The sequence below is a fragment of the Danio aesculapii genome, chromosome 17, assembly GCF_903798145.1.
Source record: "Danio aesculapii chromosome 17, fDanAes4.1, whole genome shotgun sequence".
Lineage (NCBI taxonomy): Eukaryota > Metazoa > Chordata > Actinopteri > Cypriniformes > Danionidae > Danio > Danio aesculapii.
Window position 1 is genome coordinate 29,058,270 of NC_079451.1, and position 10,124 is coordinate 29,068,393.

The 10,124-nt window shown below is 35.8% G+C and overlaps 1 protein-coding gene across 3 annotated transcripts in view; it reads right to left on the reverse strand.

The window, feature by feature from the left end:
- sgms1a (sphingomyelin synthase 1a) overlaps positions 1-8,858 on the reverse strand; it is a 33,616-nt gene extending 24,758 nt beyond the window's left edge. Inside the window, exons 1-2 of one of the 3 annotated variants that reach the window (XM_056476875.1) lie at positions 8,639-8,858; positions 5,324-5,473 (exon numbers count right to left, since the gene is read on the reverse strand). The gene's annotated coding sequence lies outside the window, so the exon portion shown is untranslated. Of the gene's footprint in view, positions 1-5,323; positions 5,474-8,427; positions 8,449-8,638 lie in introns of those variants that run through there. The other 2 variants (XM_056476876.1, XM_056476877.1) reach the window with 2 other exon arrangements.
- Positions 8,859-10,124: the final 1,266 nt, after the last annotated feature.

The following is a 10,124-nucleotide window of genomic DNA, read 5'->3' on the forward strand; positions in this document are numbered from 1 at the left end:
GATTTTTACATCATTTTATTTGATAAAAAATAAAATGGTAAAATGCTGCTGAAGTTACAGTTGTGAGATGTTGATATTTTTCCGATACCTTTAAAATTTAAGTATTTTACTGCATGTGCTTTAGTGTTAGTAAATGACGACACTGAAACTACCATATCATCTATTCTGTCAGATTTTACAATAACATTTTTTTTTTATTTAATGCAGAGATGCTCTAGGGCTCACGGGCCAAAGTTGGCCCATGGTAACGTTTGATTTGGCCCGCCATCCCATCTGAGAAGTGAGGGAGAATGAGAGGGAGAATGATGGTGATGGTTTAGAGATTGTCATTTCAAATTTAATGTCATTTTTTATTTGTTTGTTTTATTGTTAAGCTACAAAAAAGATACAAAAATCTGAAATAAAAATTTTCAATTTAAATGATGTAAATTAATCAGATTTAGTTTAAAATGTACATACTGTTACTGTTGCTCTCTAGTATCTGATATGCCCCATCCCCTTCAAGATGCTTCTCATTTTATGCACTTGAGCTCAACCACTCTCACTGGCAGAGCAGTAATAAAACAAAGGGGGAGAAGCTACTCTATGTCAAACATCGAATAAAAATGCAAATTTGAAAGTACTACAAGGGACCTTTAACATTAGTTCATGCATTGTCAGTCAAACTAACAATGAAGGACTTTATTTCATTAACAAAGAAGAACAAATACAGTAATAAATGTATTGTTCATTATTTGTTCACGTCAGTAAACAGATGAACTAACATTAACTAATGGAACCTTATTGTAAAGTGTTACCATTCATTCAAACTATTCATTTAATATGGCTGATTTAATTAGAAATGAAGTGAATCCTTCATGAATGGATTGGTTTACAAAAGGATCTTGGCTCAGATTTCAGTAACAAAACTGCTGTTTTGCTCTGGCTTTCTTTGGAATTATTTTTCATTGGAGAAACAGGAAAAACAGGCAATGCAGTGTCTAAAGTTACTCATTAACCTTTTGTTTTATAAAATATATTTGAAAAAATGATACTCGTGCTGGTGTGTGATATTACTAAAGTAGATCACATCTTATAAATAAACATACAAAAACCCAGGTGGGAAGTTTCTTTTTTTTTGCTTTCATAATTTTAGGGGATTTCTAACTGCAGAGGCTTGGTCACACAGTGATTGCTTTTGGATCGTCAAGTGTTTGTCTTTATCTGCAGTAAGTGGAATACTTATTATTGTCAGCTTACATGTCATTAAAATATCAAGTATGATATTATCGTGCATTAGGTAACTTCTATAAATGAAACTGCCAGTCATTCACACTGACATTTTAAATGCAGTTTATTATTCACAGACACTAGTCCATATCACAGATCATGCTTCATTCATTGCCAAATTACATAACATTCCACACTATACTGAATTCCAAGATTCCACCCACATTTACTGCATTGTGGAAATAACAATGCAAAGTATTGTGGGCATTTGGCCTGATATTTTTAAAAAATTACAAAAATCTGAAGCATTTTCTAAAAAATTCCAAAAAAATAAAAACTAAAAATCAGAAACATCCTTTAAAGTTGTTTTTGCCTCAATATACTCAGCTTGTGCTACAGCTTAGCCCTGCACGGTTTGTTAATAAGATCAATCTCTGATATTTTAACCTCCTTAATATGCATGGAGTACAATAATCATGTATTTTTATGTGATGAAGTGAAGTGTGTAATCACTGCATTAACTGGTTGAAAACACGCAGGAATACTCTAGAGTCTTGCACTTAAAACCACATCAAAACACCACCTGCCAAGGAAATGCATGAATAGAAGCTTGCATAACATTTTGTACGAAACAAATCTGCACAGTGTTACATGTTGCAGATTGTTTGCATAGCATTAGAAGATAGCGTATACTAGACTTAAAAAGAGAAACAAACAAATGATTACAATACAGCGGCAACATGGATGAAAAGAACTATAACTTTCTGTATCTGTGTGAACTCTGAAAACAAGAGGGACCTACAAATATCTTCCATTATATAGTAACTACTATTTGGCCCACCCATAAAGAAAAAGGCCCATGATGAATGTTGTTATTAACCTCCCTGGGATATTGATGACAAAAATACAGACCTCCTCCTATAATTAGACTGTATGACATTTCACATTAAGTAGGACAGATTGTATGAACAGGGAAAAAACAGGGACAAGAGAACATGCGTGTCTGTTGCAACGTTTCGGTCCACCTATTTTTACGTGCATTTTGGATATGCGCATAAAAAAACAGTTGATGGAAATGCCAAGATGCGCATACAATTTGAAAATGCAAATAAAAAATGTTTGTGCATAACTGAGTAGGACAAACTTTTTATTTGATAAGGAAACGTGCATAAACTACTATGGAATAGGGCTGGGCGATTAATCGAAAAGAAAATCAACATTCAGAACCTAAAACCAACCAAATTTTTTTCAGGTCATAGATAGTAGAATAGACTCATTTTTTCAAATAATCATAGATACCAGATGGTGTGTGTTTCCTTCAGTTATTTTAAAATCAAGTAATGCACTGCTAAACCACTGGTCGTCTACATGGAGCATTTTAATTGGTTTCAAAGTCAAATCTGAATCGAAATAAAGAGAAAGGTGGGATAAACCTTTCTGTAAACCAAACAAAATAGAAATGGTTAAATCAACTACTAATACAAACTAATAATTCAATTAATTTGTTAAACAGAATACTTTGCTTCCATGTCATGATTCGCCACAACAAACATTCCACAAAGCTTGAAACAGCAGATAAGACACTTGTTCATACATGAATGACCAGCAGGTTGCTACTCATTCTAACATTTAATTTGCATTTTAGATAGGAAGCCCTTTACACGACAACATTTTCAGTCGAAAACAGGAAACTAAATGTGCTTCGCCTGTTCATTTACATTTACTTGTGTTTTTGTAATGTGTTTTGTGATGTTTTGTTATGTTCGTGTATGTAAACACCCAAAAACCAGTCTTTGAAAACTGACAACATACTAGTGTTGTCAAAGTATCGAGTTCGGTACCAATCGGTACTGAAATTTTAAGAACATCCATTTCTCACTAACATTTGAGAGTTGTTGAGCATGTACTTAAACACAGCTGATTGACAGATTGTGTTCACATTCAACAGAAATGACTGTAATTGGCCGCGAAGATTATCAGTTCACCGTTCTTCATCGATGTTCACAGAGTGAAAACACAGATACACAGACACTGGAGCGTTTCCATGCAGTGTCAATAAGCTGATGTGTATGCACTGGCATACAAGCGATTCACTGATGGATCGATTGATCTTCATGGCTTTGAAACTCTCCAGTGTCCATGTATCTTTGTTTGCACTTGGTGAACAGCCTTGAACTGATGACCTTAAAGGCCAATCACAGTCAATAGGGTATATGCACACAGATTTTTTTATTTCAGTCAGCTAGCCCCAAGGCTTCTGGTTTATTGTCATCCCATATAAAATCGCAGCGTTTAAGATCAGATTTTTTTTTTTTAACAGCGATCATCACTGCCTGGCTGAGATACGATGTAAAGTGGGAATCAGACCAAACAAGAAGCACTGCATTAAATTATTTTTTTCTGCGCCATGTCTTTAAAATATGGAAATGAATTTGACCCCAGTATTTTCAATGGAATTTCTGCGCTAGCCTGCTGCTAATGACGGTGCCTGCGTTTAAATGGTCTTTAGTCTCTTTTTATGCTTTAACAACCAAATAGGTGTTTAAGTCTATTTTACTGATTATATTTGAATTACACTACAACATCGATGCAGTAAAAGAAACCTTATGAAATTAAAAATAGTTACATAAAGCTTTCACTGGAAGTTCATGATCAGCTGAAAAACACTAGTTGAGCATATGGCCCATTCTGTTGAACACAATGGCCATTCAACTGTGTTTAAGTAGGCGCTCAAATGTAAGCAGGAAATGGACATTTAAAAAATTTGGTACTGAAATTCCAGTATCTTGACAACACTACAACATACACATGCACAGTATGTCTTTGGGGACGTGTAGATTAATGACAAGAGTACACAAACATACACAACAATGGCCGAGTATGTGGTAGTGTTGTTGCTCAAGTGTTTCCAAACGCTTCATCAGCAAAGCATGGATTTACTTCACATTACAGCCAAAAGTTGAGGTACACCTTACACATAGACATTAGCACTGAGGCCCCAACAGCATGACATCACTTTCCCACAGGTACTGTTTAATAGCAAGATGACAGCTCCAAATAATGAGCTGGCATATGACATACAGCCTTTCTGGCTGTTTTCATGGATGTGTGTAAAACTTAAATAATTTTGAAAACGTTGTTGTCTAGACATGAAACTTTTTTTAAGCGCAAGAGCTGCGTCCAAAAAGACATACTTCCATACTTTATAGTATGCTTAAAACAGTATGCGAGCCGAGTAGTATGTCCAAATTCATAGCATCCGAAAAACTGAAGTACCCAGATGACCTACAACTTATGGCGAGATTCTGAAATGCACATCCCATAGATGCTACGCTACCCCATGAAGCCACATGAGAGAATTCACAGTATAATGACAAATGGTGGATGTAGTTTGTCCGAGTTCCATTCATACTAGTCACATTCATACTATATAAAACATAGTTTTATAATGGTCATGTAGTAAATTCTAATTCAAATGTAGTACCTACTCGAGTAATTGCCAATTTCGGACGCAGCAAAGTTTAAAACCTTTTCAGTTATTGACTACATTGTTGTCGTGTAAACATAGCCTAATATAACGCATTACAACCCGCATCAACCATCCCAAAAAGCCAACCAACTACAGAGCTTGAGATATGTGTCGTTGCAACATGTAGTTACATTTTTTGAGAGGTGTGCATCAGCCACGAAGGCTATGCAACCGTGCGAAAGCTGTGTTGGAGCATATGTATGCGCTTGACACAGAAGTATAAATCAGGCAGCCTTAAGAAATAATGGAACTAAACTCATCTTGACAGAAAAAAGGCATAAAACAGGACGGGCTAGTGTGCACATTCCAAATGAAAGTACTGCATGTAAACTGGAACTCATGTACTCATGTAATCACCATATTGGAAAAGATTACGTTACGATTTTAATCAGAATAACAAATAAAAAAAGTTGATTGTGCAAGCGTGGCTATTGAACGAAAGGGGTGGAGAGTGAAATCACTCTCACAATGACTACACATCCTCATTGCAAAACCAGATGAATCACGAGTTGTAATCTTTCATCACATCTGACTTAAATCACAAATGTTTAGGATTGCATAGATACGTAAAGTAATGCATCTCACCAGACAGCTGTGATTTAGGTCTTCCTTTTGCTTACATGTGAAGCACACCCATATGAAAGTGCAGTCATGTTTCCTGCTCTCATTTTCAGTGATTAGAAACACATTTTTCTCACTGTGACTCCCATGATGTGGCCCAGTTTCGAATTATTCCTGAGAAGAAAAAAGTGGTTTAGGGACTCTTCTGCTTTTTGTAAATCTGTAAACACTGGATCTCAAACTACCGATCTGTGAACGTAGAAAACATCTGACTCCAGATTTTAAGCTTTAAGGCCTTAAACAGAACTAACAATTGTAACTAAAGACTGTTGTATCTCTTTTCTCTGAACAATGCTATGTATTTTAACAGTCGTTTGCCGATCAATATTCTCATCCAGATATTCCCCACAAAGCAGCCAGAGTGACAAAGGACAAAGTCCAGTATGAACTGTGAAGACGAAGCAGTAGCTTTACAGCTCTAGTAGTGGAAAAATGTTTATCAATGATTGAGAAATATGCAAAGAGTTTCATGTGACACAACCAGGTGTCACTTATCTGTTTCTGCCACGATTCAGAGTGCAAAGAACTCCCTGGAATTACAAATATTGCCACTCTCAACAGACCTGAATACTTAAAGGGATGCTTTGTTTTCATTTACTAACTATAATGTTGGTGCTATTTCATTTGGATTTACTATTTCCTTATAAAAAAAAACGTTTAGGTTTGGTTTAGAACAACGCTTGAGAAACGTTTATGTCAAGAAACACTCACAGGATGTCAATGAGTAAGTGTCTGTGTGAGTACAAATTATTAATTGTGGTTTATTTACCAACTCTCAGGCAATCCAGGATGAGCAATTTTGTGGTTCTAGGCACATTCCCAGAAGTCTATGTTGTTCATAAAAATAGTATGTACTAGTGCATATTCTAATGTTAAGCTTATTAACCCTAATGTATCGTCAGGAAGCAAGGGAATTAATTTTGTTTTGCCTGTACATGTTGTTCTGACACTAAAATACAACTCTGTTTAATTGCATTTTATGAATCACGAAAGACCACAGTTTCAGCTAAAGGCCTTGATGTAGGGCTGCACGATATTGGAAAAATCTGACATTGCGATACTTTTTTTCTGCAATAAATATATATATATATATATATATATATATATATATATATATATATATATATATATATATATATATATATATATATATATATATATATATATATGTGCATGCAATTTCACCAGATGACTTGAAACTGCTATTTAGAAAGAATTTATTCATTTACATTGATTGGAATGATTTTGTAGGGAAGTGAATCGATCATAAATGTCAAAAAATGAATTAATAGCAAAGATAAAAGTAAAATAGACAGTGTTTTATGGTTTTGGGGCAGTAAAATAGCATTCAGGTACTGAATTTAAATAGTAAAATGTAAAATAACACTGCAAAAGTTTTTACTGTATTAACAGTAATTTTAAAAAATTCTTATTTCTGTCAGGCCTTAAAAACACCTCATTTCGGTTAAACGCTGCAATAACTACACAATTTTCATGTGTTCCGTTTCACCTGGTCAACTCATAACTCGACATTGCAGATCCTGCGATGTGACTATTGTGGATGTGCGTATTGCGATATCGATACTGAAACCATCTATCTTGATGTAATAATCAATATTTTGGATTGATTGAGGTTGCATAAATTAACAATAAATTTACATTTTCCTGTGAACTAACGCATTAAAAGTTAAATATGTTTTCTTTTATATTAGTGCTGGCTGATAAAATAATAACAATACGTATTAGGGGATACCGATTTTAATGATTTGAAATCTTGTATTTGTGTATATTTATTGTAAACATTTTTTTAAAATATTTATCATTATAAATATTGTGCCTCAGATTTGTAAAATGATAGTTCATGGTTTCCCAAACTTTTCAGCCCGCACCCCCCAAAAAAACAATGCCAGTGACTCAAGACCTCCACATTCCTCGGAGATAGTTATAAATATACAAATGTTGCACACACAACAATATGCCTATATAATCAATGGAGCTATAAAATCAATCTGCAGCAGCTGACACTATTGCTGTGTTGTTAATCTAACCTAAACACACAAGGCTGATACGGCTCTTTATTTGCATGTTGTTGCTTATTTATGTAACTATTAACTACTAATTTTATTTGATTTAACTTCTGTGGGTTGTGGATAAAATATGATAATTCTAACAGTTTAATAAAATTTATTTGACTTTTGGAAATTACCAAGTGACCTCCTGTCATTGTCCCACGACACTTACTTTGGGAACCCCTGATATAGTTTACGTTTTTGTCGAATTCTGAAAATTAACTGTCTGGTTTCGGCTAATATAAAAATATATCACAATTATCTGTATGTATAATTCCATATACAAATTTTGCAATAATGTTTTAGTAAACACAAAATGCGGGTAACAAAAGCAGCTCGAGTTTGCTGAATGTGTACGCTGGCAAACAGAAATCGAATTAGGATGTAACCATGGCAACAGCTTCTAGATAGCTCTCTGGCAAAGGAAACCCATTATTTATCGTGTTAACACTTAGGAAAATACGATGAAAGGCATAATGGTTTCGGATAAAAGTCTTGTAGACGGATGACGTTTGCTAACTTTGCTCAAGTCGCCAAAACGCATACTGAGGGAGACGAAAATAACCGACTGCGTCCCCGAAATTCCACACAGAAATCAACGTTTATAAAAGCGACTGCTTGAGAATCAGTGAACATTTCAAGTAATTAATTTTACATTTCGGTTAAACGATGTCTTTATTCGCTCTGTGTGGTATATTTGGCAAGGATTTTAAATGGGACATATTAGATCACACTAAGTTGCATAAACAACAACCACAGAGAGCAACATGTGGGCCAAGGCAGCCCAACAATTGTATCACTTTTTTTTCACACCACTCTCGTCAGCGTGTGACAGCTCTGAGTGTAATAAACTGTAAACGCTTTCGTGAACGGACTCGTCTGGCGAGAACAAGCGCTAATTTAACACGACCATCGAGAACACGCAGAATTTTTTCCACAAATGCTTGGTAATACGTGGCAAATTCCCTCTCGGTGTCTCCTGTTAAAGCATATTTTTACCTTCAAAACGGTAGATCTAGTCATGATGATTAGGCAAGCGATTAAAGAGAGATTACCCAGCCAAAGGATCACTCGACCCTAGAGGGAAATACATTCCCCTAGTCCAGAGTGGGCGGTTATAATACCTATGGAGAACGTCAAAATACAAGAAACGTGTTCTTGAGAGGCCCTGGGGAAGTGGAGATCAACAGCTCCCTTTAGTCGAACTCACCGTGTTGTTGTTGTTTTTTCCCCAAAGGGGACTTGTAGCTCGTCCGATCCAACGCGATCCCGATCCAGGCCAAAACAACAAGCCTCTCCTGAATATCCTGCTGTCGCCTGATTATGCCCGTTAGAAGTGGGTAACTGTGTTTTGATGGGGCTGGTGGTTTTGGCCGCGTATACGAGACTGTCTCCGCGCACGTCAGTGGGCGGATTTTAGACAGCAGTCGGTCCTGCGTGAAGAAGGGGAGGGGGAGGAGGGGGGATCCCGTCTTGGCCCACTCTATGTGACGTGGAACACAGCGCTCCGCCTCTCTTCGAGGTCCAACCAGAATGTACGCTGGATTTACACTGGCGAGTGAAGAAGCTATAGTCGCAGTGTTATTTTCATATTTTCTATTTTTTTTTCACAGAAAAAATGGGACATTATAAGACGCCATGCATTAACAGTGTCTTTCACACTAGGATGATACAACAGTTTGTACAGTGTCTACTGAAGTTAATGTATTTGGTAATTTCTCTTCAGTGGATGAAAAGTAGTTCAAAATTAAATTAAATTCAGTTAATTTACAGAATTTATGTTAATGTAACTTGTAGAATATTAAATTAAAAGAAGATTTTAAGATGAAATTCCTTTCTCATTCATAAACTGCAATCAACAGCTACAATTTGAAGAATTGTGCAAGAAACTGAACATTATTATTACTTTAATGGGGTATATGCACACAAACTTAATTTCAGCCAGAGCCAGTCTCAGCGCTCCGGTGAACTGTCTTTCCATTATAAAATTGCCACGTTAAAGGTCTGATTTCTTTAAAAATCAGTGATCTTGATAGATATACTGATAGATAGATATATGATATAAGTGGGTTGCTGACAGGACTGCATCATACTACATTTCCCCCCGCCATGTCTTTAAAAAATGACAGATTATTTTACTCCAGTATTTTCAATGGAGTTACTCACCTGCTGATCCTAATGGTGCTAGCGGTTACATAGCATTTCATCTCGTTTTACACTTGAACAACTAAATGAATGCTGAAGTCTATTTAACTTAATGTAATGTAATGACATTTCAACATTGATGCTGTAAAAGGAACCTTGTGAAACTGAAAATAGCCACATTAAGCTTTCACCGGAAGTTTATCATTGGCTGAAAAGCACTAGCTGTGCATTTACCCCATTCCAAAGCCTTTGCAAACAGTCCTTATCTATGACAGTCTGAAGCAAGAGCTCTCTATTGCTAAACATATTCTCAGACTTAAACTCTTATGCATATGTGTTGTGTTGTCCATCATAAGTGTGGTTCCCTGGACAACGCGATCTATGAAAATAAGTTGTAAACAAACAATAATGTTGAAAAATAATGCTCCACAGGCCTGTTGTTTTACTTGATAAGACTTCAGTGAATCGTACTTCCTAAGAGACTGTACATTTAAAGTAGATCTTTATTTTTGGATTATTTATTGCAAGGGTTCCCAAAGTTTTCAGCCTGC